This window comes from Octodon degus, unplaced genomic scaffold (genome assembly GCF_000260255.1).
Source record: "Octodon degus isolate 3935 unplaced genomic scaffold, OctDeg1.0 scaffold00155, whole genome shotgun sequence".
In the NCBI taxonomy this organism is placed as follows: domain Eukaryota; kingdom Metazoa; phylum Chordata; class Mammalia; order Rodentia; family Octodontidae; genus Octodon; species Octodon degus.
The window spans coordinates 6,225,929-6,242,740 of record NW_004524731.1 but is presented as its reverse complement, the minus strand read 5'-3'; the positions used below and the strand labels follow the sequence as shown (position 1 = coordinate 6,242,740).

The following is a 16,812-nucleotide window of genomic DNA, read 5'->3' as shown; positions in this document are numbered from 1 at the left end:
TGCTTAAGCTCCTGCTAGAGCACATCTAGTCAGGCGCAGGGGACCAGGGTTTGATCCCCAGCTCCCCATACTTTACCAGACCCGCTCTTAAGGCATGCTGAGCAAGCCAGAAAAAAAAAAAAAAAAAAAAAAAAAGGCACCAAGAGTGGACTTTCAGGGTGTGTCATGGGCTGTGGTTGATGACAATGTTGCTTATGAGCTCATCAGTGCTAAGAGATGCACCCCTCTGTGGGACTGACACACAGAAGTCTGTGAGTGCGTGAAGACAGGGACAGGTGCAGTCTCTGTGCCTTGTGCTTAGTTTTGCTATGAATCTAAAACTGCTCTAAAAATAATCTACTGAAAGAGATGATGATCACTTGTACTAGTAACCAAAAAGTAAACACGTAAAGACAAACTTCCTTACAGCTAATAAAAGGCACCTTATGTTACCAGGTATCAAATGCACTGTAAAATTTCTGTGGAGAGCAGGCTGTGCCCTGCCAGCAGTGACTCCATGTCATTTATTTTTCTTTTTTTTCTTTTTCTTTTTTTTTTTGCGGAACCAGGGATTGAACTCAGGCCCTTGCACTTGCCAGAGAAGCACTTATTCCACTGAGCCATCTCCCCAGCCCCGATGTCATTTATTTTTAGACAGCTATTTGTTGCCTTTGGAGTCCAAGGGCTTTGAGGCAGAATGACTTGGTCACTTGTCTGTGAGAACAGATCACCACAGATGTTGGACACACAACTTAGTAAAAAGAACTAAGCACAGCACAGTGATAAGCCACAAATGAATGAATCATGCTAATAAAAAGCCACCTGTGAGCATATCAGCATACACGGGCATAGAGGATATCAAAGCCATCTCAGAAATATAAGGCTAGCAGGCCGAGGAATAATGCCGCACACCGATGGACCAACATGGCAGCCTGGCACATGCACACTGACCGGCCACCCTGTCAGACCACCTGGCAAACATGTCATGAGGCTGACAAGGTGGTACTCTGTCTCCTGCTTCTGCTGGGTTTTCCTGCTTGATTTCTCTACTTGTAAATGAGCCTATTTGGGAATTGAGGGAGTATGAGTGGCCTGGGAACCCCATTCTTTAACATGGTAAAGCCTTAAAGTTTACCATCTTGACCAGTGTTAAGTGTACAGTTCAGTGGTGCAGTTATACAATGGATCTTTAAAACTTTTTAACTTGCAAAACTTAAACTCTAAACAGATTTGAATACCCCTTTCTCATTCAGCCATTAACAACCACACAATACTTTTTTTTTTTTTTTTTTTTTTTTTTTGTGACAGGGTCTTGCTGTGTGGTTCAAGGTGGCCTTGAACTCACTATGTAGCCCAGGCTGGTCTCAAACTCTCAGCAACCTGCCTGCTTCAGTCTCCCAAGTGCTGGGATTAAGGTGTGTGACACCACACCAGATCATTTACTTTCTAAGGGTCTATTTCAATACCTCACATCAGTGGAATTAGGGCTGTCTTTCTGTGGCAGCTGAAGGCACAAACATCATGCTCCAAGGGTAATCCACATAGCAGCAGCTTATGACAGGATTCCTACTTGCGAAGGCTAAATGATAATGCACACAGACCACAATTTCTTCACCCACTGATCCTTACACTTCTGTTTAACCCGTCTTTACGTCTTGGCTGTTGTGCACAGTGCTGCAATGACCATGGATAAATATATCTTTAGGGCTTTTTCAACTCTAGGATATACATCCAAAAGCAGGATGCTTAGATCATGCAGTAATATAACTTTTAGAGGAACGTCCACACTATTCTCTACAGTGGCTGCATCACATAACATTCCCACCTGTAGTACAGAAGTCTTCCTATTTTTCTGCATCTTCTCCTGTCCGGAATATTGTTTGTTTAGAGGCCATGAAATGAGTGTGAAGTAATATCCCACCATGCTTTTGACCCGCATTTCCCTGATGATGGCTGCTAAGTGAGCACTTGTCACATGCTTATAGGCCACTCAAGAATTTTCTTTGAGGGGTTGGGGAGATAGCTCAGTGGTCTAACCACCTGCCTGACAAGCACAAGGACCCAGGTTCGATCCCCAGTACCACATGCCATGCTGCCGTGCTGGCCACCAAAACCAGGCGTGGTTTTTCACAGCTGTAATCCCAGCACTTGGAAGGCTGAGACAGGATAATTACTGCAAGTCTGAGCTGTGCAGCAAAGACCCTATACCAAATAAATACATAAATAAAGTATTAAAAAAAAGAATTTTCTTTGAATAAAAGCCTATTGAAGTTTTCTATCCTTTTTGTTATTCATTTTAATGAGAAAAAACATAAAAAAGCAATGAAACAGTTTCAAAGCAAGTTAGTAGGACAGTTATGATACTTAATACATTGCATATTGTTGTCTTTGCAGTAGTCATTCAGAGGACAAGATGCAGACATGATATCTGAACAATATCAGTATAAGCCTTTCTCAATGAACCAAGAGAAAGTAGCTGTGTATCTATCCTAGCTTGTGTCTATTCATTTCTTAAATCAGCTTTCTGTTATTGCTCAGTTCAGAGTTCTTTGTATATTAGATATTAACCACTTACCAGACATATGGTTGAAAAGCTTATGCACACGCATTCTAAGGGTTGCCCTCATGTTAGTTCCTTTTCTGCAGAGAAATTCTTATTTTTGATATGGTCCCACTTGTCTATTTTTTTCTTGTGTTTCTGGTGTCATATCCAACAAATCACTGCCAAATATAAAGTCTTAAAATATTTTCCCCTGTTTTCTTCCAGGATGTTTATAGTTTGAGATCTTACATTTAGGTCTTTAATCTATTTTGAAATAATTTATCTGCATGGTATACGATAAGGGTCCAACTTCATCCTTTATCCAGTTTTTCCATTATATAGCCCAAGAACCCAAGAAAAGATCATTTGACCCCATACATGAACTTCCTTTTTTCCATCTTGTCTATTCATTTGCTCTCTGTGTTCATCCTTACGCCTTGATTATCCACTGTTTCATGATATGTTTTTAAGCAACAAGTGTGAGGCCTCCAGTTTTGTTTTTCTTTCTCAAGATTGTTTACTTTCTCAAAATTGCTATTTACAATCCTCTGAAATTCCACACATATGTTAGGACATGTTTTCTATTGCTGCAAAGAAATGCCTTTGGGGTCTTGGTGGGGATTATATTAAATTATATTAATCTAATCTAATCTAATCTAACCCTTCTACACTCAAGGTAGAGCACATTTTAATAATATTGTCTTCCAACTCATTTCTTTCACCAATGTTTTGCAGTTTTTAGCATGTCTTTCAGACCCTTTGTTTATTCCTATATTTTATTTTTACTGGTATCATTATAAGTACGTATGAATGCCTGTGTGTTTAGTTTCCTTTTTAGGTTATTGTCAGTGTACAAAAATACAAGTAATGTTTCCATGTTGATTTTGTATCCTGCAACTTTGCTAAATTTGTTCATCAATTCCAACAATTTTTAGGGAAATATGGATTTCCTACATACAAGACCATATCACCTATTACTATTGTGCTACTGTTAGTCCCTCAATTACTTCAATGTTCTATCACATGTTTGAGTGATCTATTGCCAGGTGCACATAGTTATTATGCCTCTCCTGTGACTAACATTACATCATTGTATATTGTCCTTCTATATTGTGATAGTTTTTCCTTTCATCCTATACAAGTATGGTCACTTCTTTTTATGACAAGCATGGAATATCTTGCACATGAATTATCCTCTTTAATAGTTTCATTTTCAGCCTCTGTGTGTCCTTATATCTAAAATGGTACCATATAGAATGCATAAAATGTTTTACCGTGTTTCAGTACTAGGATTTGAAACCAGGCCTCCACATTGAGCTACATCCTCAATTTTTTTTTTCTTTTGAGACAAAGGCTAAGTCTCAAAGTTGTTTAGACTGAGCTCAAATTTGCAATCCTGCCTCAGCCTCCCAGAGTGCTAGAATCACACCACGTGCCAGGAAACCCAGATGCATACTGATTTGTGCCCATTTTGGAGAATTAAAAATTTAATTACATTGAAAGTAATGACTTCAGATGGGCTTCACAGTGTGTACCTGTAGCATCAAGAAGCTGAGGCAGGTGAATCTTTTCTTCTTAACTTTTTGTTTTAGGGAAGGGCCTACAGGGTGTTCAGGGTCTCACTACTAGATGGGACTCATAGTGATCTGCCTGTTTATAGCCTCCCAAGAGCTGGGATTACAGGCATGAGCCACCACGCCCAGTCTCTCTCTCTCTCTCTCTCTTTTTTTTTTTATCTTAGTGAGGCAGGTGAATCTCGAGTTCAAGGCCAGCACCATCAATTTAGCAAGACCCGACTTCAAAACAAAAAATGAAGACGACTGAGCATCTGACTTTGCAGCAAAGTGTCTGCTTCTGTGCTGAAAGTCCTGAGTTCAGTCCCCCACAGAAACAGGAAGAGAGAAAATTTTATAAAAGGAAGGAAAGAAAGAAATTACTGATAGGATAGGGCTTAATATCACCACATCTTGGGGTTATTTTATTCCTCTTCTTTGGCTGCTTCTTCGTGTGTGCATCTGTGTGTGTGTGTGTGTGTGTGTGTGTGTGTGTGTGTGTTGGTAGTGATATATTTTGATTTATTTCCTGTTTTCTTTTGTGCTTCTCTCTAGATTTTTTTTTGTGGTTACCATGGGATTACATAAAACATCCTGCAGCAAGGGCTTAATCATACACTCAAAGATCCTTGTGCACACTGTGGGAAAACTATTTTTAAAAACATAGCCACTATAGAACAACTTTGTTTTTTATTATTATGATTATTTTTAATGTAGCTGGTACAGGGTTTCACTATGCAGCATTGACTTATATTACCCTCCTGTTTTCAGCCTCCCCAGCACTCGGATTACAGGTATGCACCACCTCGTCTGGCCTTGGTGGCCAGTTCAACATGTGGTTCCAAGGATCAAACCCTCGTCACTGCACTTGCTGAGCAGGCACTTAGTCTGCTGAGCTATCTCGCCAGCCCTAGAACAACTGTTTTAAAAAATGTTATTTATTTTCAGCCAACAACTTGAGCATTAGCTATAGACAGCAAAAAAAGCTCTAAAAACCGATACAAGTATTAGAAAGGAACACTAAATTGCACTAGATAATTTATTAAAACTTAAGTAATTGGAACAGGGATGGGGATTCAAAAGCCCTGTGATAAATAGTAGCCCACTGGGTTTTTATGCAATAAAGCCTCTCCTTTCAGAGTTGGCAGGTGTAATGGAACAGGACAAAACGACAGAGGGAGGTGGTCATATCCCCTTTTCTCGTAGGCCCAGGACAGTTGTCAAACACCTACAATGCCGGGAACCCAGGGCCCTGTGCCTGTGCCTGTGCCTGCCAGCTCTGCTGGATGCCCTCATCCCATGGTCCGGGGGCACTGGCATCCAGAAGGGAGGGAAGCACATCCTAGGACGTATGTGCCCACACCTTTGCTCATCTGCAGGTGGCCAGATGTGACCACAACACCACTGCTGTAACAGAGGACCCTGGGAACCACCACCTCTAGAGTGCCCAAGTACTTTGACCTGAAAGAGGCAGTAGTCTGTCATTGGCACTGCTAGCTCCAAGCCCCATAAGGAAGATGGCTAGCACTGTCACACCATTCCTGTTGTCTATCACCAGGTCCAACTCTATTCAGCGTCTCTGCTGACTGGGCTGAACATGATAAATATGGACAGACAGATTATAGGCATCTGTCTGACCATATTGCTTTATGTCTTCATGGAATGAGATAAAGAACCAAATATGACGAGTTATGTGAATGCACTTAGAACTATACCAAAGTACTCTTGCTAATAAAATGCATCCTGGGAAGGGTATAAATGAGCTCATGACAACCCTATTTCTGACTCGAAATCATAACAAATTTTTATCACTAATTCTACTGAATTAAACTACCTCAGAGTTCAAAGAGATTTCAAAGATATTTTGATCTGAAACTACAAGTCAGCAAGCAACAGCCCTCAGGCCAGCCCAGCTTGCAAATACCATTTTACTCATCACACTCAGGCACTCACAATCACCTGTGCTCCTTTCCTCCTTGACTGCAGAGGTGGGGGGGTAGGAGGCCGGCATGGCTAGGAAGCTCAGGATTCCAACTGCATGTTGCTCTGCATAAGAGTCTTCAGACTCCTCTCCAAGCCCCTCCCTTACCAAGCGGTCTGCAGAAGAACCCATTTGCTCCAAGCCACAAAACGTGTGACAGGGCTGGGATCTACACCTGCCTCCCAACAAGGAGGCAGCAGCTTTGCACTCTGTGCTGCCCAGCCTTTCCCAGTCCCAGTCACTTACTAATTGAAACCTAAGTTCCAAAAGAGAAAGCCAGGTTCTCACCAGTCTCACAGAGGCACAAACAAGACCATGTAACCTCTCCCGTCCCACATCACTGCCTCTCTCTTCATATCTGGAGGACAGATGTTGTCCCCCAGACCAGACCCCCTGGGAACTTCCTGTAGCCCTGGAAGACAACTCTGTTCTGATCACTCCGGCTCTAAACTCACAGCAGCTGCTCTGCGGCCCTGGATTCTCATCTGAACACTAACTCTCACCACCTGCCTGACAAGGTTCCCTGCTCCCACCCTCCAGAACCAGAGCCCACCTGGAATCAGGGTCTTATTTCCTGTTGGCCTCTGGACTAAGGCTCTCGCTATTTCACACCTTTTCACCTTCCATTCTGCTCCTCAGACAGGGATCTGGTGAAGCACTGACCAAGCACAACAGTATCACCCAGACTTGAGGTCTGTGCTCCTCACTCATCCTGCCCAGCTCTCTCTGCATGGCTAGAGGGGAGCACTCCCCCCGCAACACAGTCCTCTACTCCCCTAGCACCGCTGGCCTACTTTCTCCCTTCTCAGCATCTGTGAGAACAAAACTGAATTCTATCTGCCCTTCTCTAACAATTAAGCAAGAAACAAAGTACACAGAGTGAGAGAAGCGCACTCCTGCTCACACTTGCCAGCACGCCAGGCGCTGTATCACCCACAGGACAGCCTCTGTCAACACAGTCATAAACACCAAACTCAAGCACAGCAAAAGCCAAAGTCTATCATGACTTTATAGTATTGGAATTGGAGCTGATACACAGCTACTGTTAGAATATAAAGAAATGAACAGTTGGACAATGAAAAGATACCACAGATTTATCATAACCTGTAGGAGAAACAATGATGCAGCAAAGAGCATAAACTCAGAAAAACCCAGACTTGAATTCCTATAACTACATGCTGTATACAAATGATTTAACTTCAGAAAGTTTCTTAAGTGTAAAATATAGTTGATTCTCATTATTCAAAGTAATTATGTTGAATGAAGCTGACACATCCAATTAGCAATAATAAATTACAGCACTCAGGAGAAATAGTTAGGTTTCTGTGAACCTCTGGCCGCAGTACTCTCACCAGGCAGTGACCTTTCCGATGGCTTCCGTGTAAGGGTACTTCATTCACTGTGTATCGCTGAGAGCCAGCCCTGTAGCGCTCGCACCCAACACACTGCAGCCAATACAGTCCTAGCAGTGCTTCTCTAAGGCGCTGATGGCTGAAGCCCTCAAGTGAGGGGTCACTCCAGGAAGCAAACACCACCTCAGAATGACAAACTTCAGAAAACTTGTCACAAAGACATGCAAAAGGGCACTGTTTAAAAAGGATGTTGCTTGGTCACTCCAGGTGGCAAGGCAGTCATTAGGTCACTCCGTTTTTCTATTGTTTCACAGGTGTGTAAATGACTGTGAATACTATCAATGTTGGGGTTGCAAATATAGAATCCATGAATAATCACGGTTAACTACACCTGCTTTCCAGAATGTGACAAGTCAGATTATCAATTTTTTGGCTTGACAGCCACCCAGAGGCTGAGTGAAGCACACTTCTGGGTGTCATGGAAACATGACATTGGATACTAGAGTAAATCCCTGGTCCCTTTCCTTCTGACATGTTTCCTTCCTCTGCTTCCCAGAAATCCTACTATGAGGCTGGCAGACCATGGATTGAATTCCTTGAAACCATAGATGAAATTAAAGCCCTACTCCATAAATTGTGAGCATTGGGACATTGTGTACCAGTGATATAAAGCTGACCAACACAGAAAATTGGAAACAGAGACGAGGACAGTTGCTATGACTATACCTGACTATGTAGTTTAAAAGCCCTTGAATTGCAGGGCGAGCCAGATAGCTCAGCAGACTAAAGTGCCTGCTTAGGCAGGCACAGGGTCTAGGGTTCCATCCCCCAGCTTGCCGTGCCAGCCCTGCCCCTGGGGCACACTGAGACAGTGATCGAGACTGGGCGTGGTCACGTGCCTGTAATCCCAGTACTTGGGAGATTGAGTACAGGAAGATCACTACAAGTCCAATCTGTGTAGTGAAACCCTGTACTAAATACATAAAATAAAATAATCTCAAAAAAAAAAAAAAGCCTTTGAATTGGTTTTTGGGAAGAGTTTGAAAATGTCCAGAGATGGGGACTAAAACAAGAGCTTAAAGGGTGATTCTGGTCAGAGCTCAGAAGCCCAGAATGCTGATTAACAGTGCAGACAACGAGTATCAGGTTCATTTGGTTTCAGATGGAGACTGCACTGGAATTGGATTAGCAGTCATACTTGTTACATCATCGCAAATAATCTGTCCATGTCTGGGCCATGTCCTGGGACTTTCCAGGAGGCTAGATTTAAGGGCAGAGGACTAAACTTATCTGGCAGAAAGTGTTTCATGACGCCCAATATTCAGACTGTGGTATGACTGCTGCAGGATGCTTTTAAGCCAGATTTACACCAAGACCTAGGAGCAAAAAGCAAAGTACAAAGATCGAAAACTTGTATTTGGGCCCTAAAGGAGCTGTGTAAAGCTGAGGTCAAAGCAGGTATGATTGCTGAAGAGACCAGTATCATTATGAATAAACCAAGTGCCTTGAACAGGGAAAGAAGACTCCCCAAGGCCCTCAGAAATCAGCAATACCCCATAGGTAGAGGCTCACGTGTACAGAAGGACAAACCCCTCACACGAGAAGAGAGTCCTAGGCATTCTTTTCTCTAGAGAGCTGCTTTCCTGGGATTCATTTCACCACACTCAGTTACCCAGGCATTCAGAGGTTGCCGCTGTCGTGGTCCAGAGGCCTGGCTACCGCCTACACTGTGGCAGACCTTGGTGCCATCCATGGGCTATTTCAGGTAAGCAGAAAGCAAGAGTTGTGGGGTCAGAGAGACTTTACCCAGGCCTTAAAGGAAGACCTCTCAGGCCAGGCTAGAAGCCACAGAAAGTACTTCGTGAAGCTGTGGGAGTGGAGCCAAAGGTGGGAACCAAGCCCCAGAGAGTCAGAGTTGTCAGGAATGTGGAACATCTGTCAAAGCCACAAGCAGTGAACAGACCCAGCCCATGATGGTTTATATCTAGATGTCTACTCTAAGCCTCAAACTTTCATAGTTGGGGCTTCAGGAAGGTGACTGTGATTGTGACATTCATCAGTGGTTTAGTCACAGCTGGGCATGATGTTAGGATGTGAAGCCTGGGGTGGGTCACCATGAGTGTGGCCTAGAAGGGTATGTAGATCCTTCCTCCTGCCTTGATCTCTACTTCCTGCTGTCATGCCATGCGCATGCCTCCTCTGCCATGTTGCCCTGGCTTGGATCCAGCCCACTTTGGACTGAAACTTCTACAAACTGTGAACCAAAATAAACTCTTTCTCCTTTAAGTTGTGGGTGTCAGGCATTGTGTCTCAGTGACAAGAAGGTAATCAAGACACAGCCCAAGAACAAGATCGTACTGTTGTGATCGGGCCAGGACCACCCCAGCCCTTTGAAACTCACATCTCACAATCACATGCCTCAAATTCTGGACATGAATCTATAGGACTCAGTGTTTGCTCTGCTGGATTTGAGATTTGCTTCAGTCTAATTCTTTTCTACCTTCCTATTCCTCCTTTTTAAAATGGGAACGTTTGTCCTATACCACTTTATATAAAAAATACGCAACTAGGAACTCACAGCTACGAGTTTACCTTGAGATTCAGAGGTGTCTTGACACACTCTTAAGACATGCTGGAAGGGGGCTGGTGAGATGGCTCAGTGGTCTAAAGCACCAACTTAGAACAAGCTAAGCTAAGCAAAGCACAGGGACCGCGGTTCAATCCCCCAGCACCACATGCCAGCCAGCCTCGCCCCCTGGTGGGCTGAGCTGGCCACACACAAAAATATAAATAAATAAATAAATTAAAAATTAAAAATTAAAAAAAAGACATGCTGGAAGGGCTGGGATTTGGGGGAAGGGATTAGTGTATTTTCAGTTGTGTGCGGAACCATGATATCATGCTTGGCAGAAATATGACCTTGTGTTTATGTGGAAATTCAGTATGGTTTAAGCAGACATGTTTGTGTGTCAAGTTGACAGGGAGGAGGATGCGACAGTTAAATTGGAATGTGACCTTTACTGGCTCAAGAGCCACCCAGAGGATTAGTAAATAACATTTCTAGGTGTGTGCAGGTTAGCTATGACCTCTGGCACTAGTCCCCTGCTCTGCTTCCTGGCCACAATGAAGTGAGCAGTTTTGCTCCACCATACCCATTTGTTATGGTTTTCTACCTTGGAGCCAGCCAATGGTGGACTGAATCCTCTGAAACTATGAGCCAAAGTACACCTCCCCACTTGTGAGTTGTGGGTGTCCAGTCTAATGAAACGGGTGTCAAATACTGCTGTGTAGGCACCAGTACTACCGTGTCCTACTCTGTCCTCTCTTCTGGCAACACCATATAGCTAAGCCAGTTTCTTCATTTAATAAACATGCAGCAGTTCACACATATAGCCACAGGGTCTCTCCTTAGCTTGAAACCCTCACCATTTCCTGGCCTTTGGGAACACCTACCTCCTTCCTATTTGAATGCAGACCCAGGGGAGAAGTCAGTCTTCCTCCTAGAGCCAATATGATTCCAGGGTGGAAACCCAGAGTAAAGAGCCAGAAAGTGAGATGGTGTATGAAGCTGAGAGTGAAGCCAAGAGTGCAATGCAGACCTCAGAAAGTGGAAGCCAGGCACATGCATCTGAGGAAAGCCCAAGGAGGGAGCAAAGCCAGCCTAAGAGAGGCCAGCACTCTGGCAGTGCTGCACAGCTGGGGCCACCCGAGACTTCTGGAGTTCACATCTCACCAGAGGTGCTGGGAATGGAATTACAGAGCTTAAGATCTGCTCTGCTGGATTTCAGTTTTGCTTTGCTTTCTTTCCTTTCTACCCTGTCTCTCCCTTTTGGAATGGAAATGTTTAACCTGTGCTTTTGTATGTCTACAGTGTTTTTCTTTTCATTTTTTACAGGGGCTTAGAACTAAGAATTAGCCTTACATCTCAGAGGAGACTTTGGACTTGGACTTTCCAGCAATATTGGAACTGCTAGGACTTGAATAGCTCTTAAAGACGGACTAAACATGTTTCACATAAAGACAGGTACATAAGTCTTTTGGGGGCCAAGGGCAGAAAGTTACAGTTTTTATCTCGATGTCCCCCAAAGCCTCAGCTTTCATCGGTGGGGCTTTGGGGAGTGACTGGGTCACCAGTAGGTAACACTCATCAGTGGACTGGGACGAGTCTGGAGCCACATGTGACGTTGGGCAGTGAAGCTGGTGGCAGGAAGTAGCCATCGAAGGCCTGGCCTGGAAGGGTCATCTCCTCACGTCCCTCCATCTCTTCCTACTCCTGACTGCCACACCACCCTGCCCTGAAGTCAGCTCACTACGGAGTGAAGCCTCCACAAACTCTGAGCCATAATAACCCTACATCCATGAAGCTGTGAGTATTGAGTCCCCTACTGATGAGAAAGTCCCTACGACGACAGGTATACACTGCACAGAGCAGTACGCGCAGCCTGGAGAAACAGCCAGCCCCACGCCTCCCGCCCTCACATGGGTTCTTCGCAGCGAGCACTCGCAAGGACGGTAATGCTTCTTTCTCTGTCATTGGCTGCAGCAAGCGGAAACCGACAAACCCTCTGGATGAGCTGAACTGGGCCCGGGGGCTTCCAGAGCTGCGCATCCAGCTTTAGCTGGCTTTAGCTTTTGAGAACCTGAAGTAAGGCTACATTTGTAATCATTTAAATTTCACTTTAAAACAAATATTTATCTGGGCATGTTGGCGGACACCTGTAATCCCAGCACTCATAAGACCGAGGCAGGAAAATCATTGCAAGGTCAAGGCTAGTCTGGGCTACAATATGAGTTCAAGGCCAGCTTGGACTGCACAACAAGACCCTATCTTAAGAAGACAAAAATAAGGACAAAAATCCCAGATATTCAATTTCAGTTATTGGAAAACTTTTCAGTACATTGGAAATAAGTCAGATAAGTAATCTAATTTTACAACTGTAAATATAACAAAAATGGGCTGGGGAAACAGCTCATCGGTCTCAGCGCCTGCCTGGCAAGGGCAAGGACCTGGGTTCCATCCCTGGTACTGCACGCCATGCTGGCCACCAAAACTGGGCATGGTGGCACACGTCTGTAATCCTAGCCACAGAGAGGCTGAGACAAGAGGATCACTATGAGTCTGAGCTGCATAGCGAGACCCTATACCACATAAATAAATAAATATAATAAATCAGATTTTTTTTAAAAAAAAGACAGAGAAGTGGGGGGAACTGGAGATACAGCTCCATGCGCAAGCCTTAGATTCAATTCCCACTACCAAAAAACTAAAAAATTGTAGGCAGCAGTTTCATGGTAAACTTGTCATGAATTTTAAATTTTAATTCTAAGACAAGCTACCTTTAGGATAACACTTAATCTTCCTGAAGAACAGCAGAATCTGTTCCAATGAACATTTTTCCTATTTTTCTATACCAGAATTTTTCAACACATTAAACTATAGATATCCTTAATAAAGTAAGAAAAAAGCACAGTGAAAACTCACTACTGGACAATTACTAGGAAAAAAGCTAGACAAGTGAGGCAGGGCAGGGACTCTTAGACCTTATACTTAGGGCACAATCCACGAAGAAGCGATTAATAAAGGGGACTTCGTTAGGGTTGGAAACGTTTACTCTGTGAAAGACACTGGCAAGATAGTTAATGACAAGAAAATAACTGTACAGACACATCTGACAAAGACTTGCAACACAAAATGTACAAATAACTCTTAAAACACAACAATAAGAAAACAAACAAAAACTCTAAAACCTCAGATCGCAACTAACTTGTTCTCCAAATGTTCTGCAAGACAAGCGGACATTTTAAATAAATTTTTACTTGATACACAAGTGACATCTTGCAAATGAGCAGTATGTGATGCCAAGTGCCACTTGGTCCCAACTGAGCTAGTGGCCTACTCACTTCCACCTCTCGATGTGGGATTGGGGGTGCTGCCTCCCAACAGCAAGGGCTTAAGGAAGACATCTTGGCTGAGGTGAGGAAGAAAAAAAGGTGGAGAAATTCCTCACATCAAATGAGATTAAGGAGATGTGGAAAACAGTATCAAATTTTGTAGAAAAGCAGCAGCTCAATAAGGATATAGTAATAAAAGCAATCAATCTGTTTAATGACACTGCAATATTATATTTTCGTGAAATCCTCAAAAAGAGGCAAAAATCAAGTGTCACTGGAGAAGTTCCTTGTTAAAGCTGAATGAAAAAAAAAGAAAAAAAAGGTTCCGTTGACCTAACAGACAGCAGTGATTCCCTCTGTGTGGGTGAAAGGCCTCCTGCAGTTGCCCTCCTCTCTCCTGCTTCCCTCACACCAGCCCCGAAGGTTTTTAAAGGTTAATTTGTTTGTTTTTATTTATATTTGTATTTTTGTTATTATTTTGTATTATATTACAGAATTATTATAACCATTTTATATGAATATTTTGGGGCTGTAGAACAAACTATCTGAGTTTCCATTATTTCTTATGGAGAAATTCACTTTGATGTACAAGTGCTCTGAATTACAACCATCATTCCAGAATAAATTATGCTTGCAAACTAAGGCTTTACTGCAGAGTTTTGTTATTTGGTTTTCTAAGACAGGGTCTTGCTACGTAGTCCAGGCTGGCCTTGAATTTGTAGTGAACTGCCTGCCTTAGCCGCCGAAGTACTGGGATTACAGGTGTGCACTGTACAGCATTTTAAAACTGAGGCAAAGATCTTAAAGACACTTCACCAAAGAAAAACAGCAGAAGGCAGGTAAGCCGCGAAGACACCCACATGTCATGCATGTCATGAGGAAGTGCAAGTTAGAACCACAACAGAGTCAAGATGTACTGTGAGAGTGGCCAGCACCAGATATTGACTCCACCATGGGTGGTCCCTGTATGGAGCACTCCCTCACTGATAGCGGGACACAGAATGCTGCTGCTTCACACAAAATGCCACACACTTTCTTCATATGACCCAGCAACCACATCCTCACCATCTACCCAAGTAAACTAAAAACATGTCGACACAAAAACCTGCACACGGGTGCACACAGCAGCTTAACTCTTCATTGCCAGCACTCGAAAGCAGTCAGAGGCAAAGGGATAAGGATAAATGTATGTGCAGACGACAGAATTATCTGGTACTAGAAATAAATGAGTTACAAGCCATAAAAAGACACGAAAGAATCTTAACTGCACCTTACTGAGTGAAAGGCTGCATCCTAATAGTATCAAAAAGTAATTTCTCAAACCAGACATGGTGACAAGAGCCTTTCATCCCAGCACTTGGGAAGCTGGAGGCAGAACGATCACAAGCTTGAGGCCAGCCTGACCTACATAATAAGCAGCTTTAAAAAACAAAACAAGTAATTTCTCAAACACAGGTTCACACATTAAACACACAGCCGTTTAAGACAGCTCCAACTTCTGTTCACTGAGATGGGCATAACCCTACCAACACATGGCATTCCGGAGAAGTTCAAACTACAGAGACAGGAGTGATTGCGGCTGCCAGTCCAGGGAGGGAGCAGGCATGGGGGAAGTACAGAGGGCTTCCAGGCAATTGGGCTGCTGCACCACACACTGTCCAAACCCACTGGCTGCTGGGGTGGAAGGGTGGGGGCGGGGGCAGGAGGACATGCGTACATGGGAACTATTTGCACTTTCCACTCAAATTTGCTTGCTATCTAAAATTGTATGCCAAAAAGTCTATTAAAATAAAACATGTTAAAACTCCTACTGACAGAGGCAAAGAACATGAATGACAACTCTTCAAACAAAAGCTCTGAAAGTACTTTAACAAATGTGCTAATCACCTAACCAAAACTGAATATAGATGGAGGATATGTGGGTGTTTAAACTCTTATTCTTCCAACTTTTTGGTATTTTAGATACTTTTCAAAATAAAAAAATTCATAGGAAAAAAGTGGGCTTTAGGCCAAATGGCACACATCTGTAATTCTGTCCATACAAGAGGCTGAGGCGGGAGGATCATGAATTCCAGGCCAGAACAGCAGCTTTGAAAGATTCTGTCTCAAAATTTAAAAATGAAAAGAGCCATGGGTATAGCTCAGTAGAAGAGTAGTCCAGGGTTCAATTCTCAGCACGGAGAGAAAGGGAGATCCTAGGGCTCGTTTAGAGAACTAGAAGCAGAACAGGAGGGCTTCATTTGAAATTTTCAAGAGTTCATTTGGAAATAAGTTTCTCATCTCTAATGGAGCATCTTCATTTAACTCTGCCACCACACATAAATTCTCACCATTAAAGATAACAGCTACTGTTTGTGACTGAGCCGGGCAGGAACACCGCCAGTTCAAACAAGCCCACTGATCTTAAAAACTTGGGATGTCTTTTACTTAGCTCATGGGTGGTGCCCAGGGGACAGTCAGCAGGCCACAGCAGGCAACAGCAGACAGGCCAGCAGGTCACAGAGCACAACTCAGTAAGTCACAAGCCTGTTTCTCTGACCCAACCCTCAAAAGCCCACCAAAAAACACTAAAAAGAAGCCTCTTGGCCTGTAAAAGACACTTTTTGTGTTCCACTGGCAGGGAGGTCCCTTCCAAGTCTAGCACCATTTGCACTGTTGAGTTCACACTTCCTGTAATTACAAAATTTTGAGAGTTAAAAAATTATATAGGATGATGGGGCTCAGAGCCTGTGAAGTCTACGTACACATCCGCTGAAATGGAGCCTTCTCATCTGTGCAACCAACACGAACCCAAAATGAAAACAACTTCCTAACAACCTATGACAACAAAAAAAGAAAGAAACAACCTCAGTCCCTAACAGAGGGTGTTTCACCTCAACTCGGAAAAAATCACTTCAGAAACTATTTCCTGTCCTCAGAAGAAGTAACTCATTATTGGCTTCTAAAACAGAATCCCTAAAATTTAACACAAGAAGAAATTTATGACTCTGAAAGAAAGAAAAGAAAAAAGAAAAGAAAAGAGAAAAAAGAAAAGAAAAGCGCTAGGTTTCTGACCCAAATTTCTCTGCCCAGGCAGGAAAAGTGCATTGGCGAGGGTGGGGGAGGGCTGTGTGCCTGTGCAGGATCCACCTGGGATCCTATTTAATTAAAAAATTCTAGACATTCCAAACATATCTCTGCACTTGTCACCCAGTGCCTGGCAATTTTCGGTATAAAGGACTCCGCCCGCCGTCTTCCTCCAGAAAATCAAAGGTTTAAGGAAAGGAAGTACGTGCTATGCAAACAAACACCGAGCTCGGGGCGCATTCTGCGCGGTCGCCCGCCGGGCGTCTGGAAGGGCCGCGAGCAGCGTGATTCAGGACTTCTGCGTCCCGAGCCGCTCCGCTCGTCCGGGAGAGGGAGGGGCGGCGCCGGTCCGGCAGGGTCGGCACCGGAGGACGTCCGCGCGTTCGCGCGGGGTCGGGTCCAGCAGCTCCGCGCCGGGGGTCGGGGCACCGCCCCGCCTGCGCCCGC

The 16,812-nt window shown here is 43.8% G+C and overlaps 1 protein-coding gene across 1 annotated transcript in view; it reads right to left on the bottom strand.

The window, feature by feature from the left end:
• Tdrp (testis development related protein) overlaps positions 1-16,812 on the bottom strand; it is a 44,276-nt gene that overhangs the window by 26,522 nt on the left and 942 nt on the right. The gene's annotated exons all lie outside the window — the stretch shown is intronic.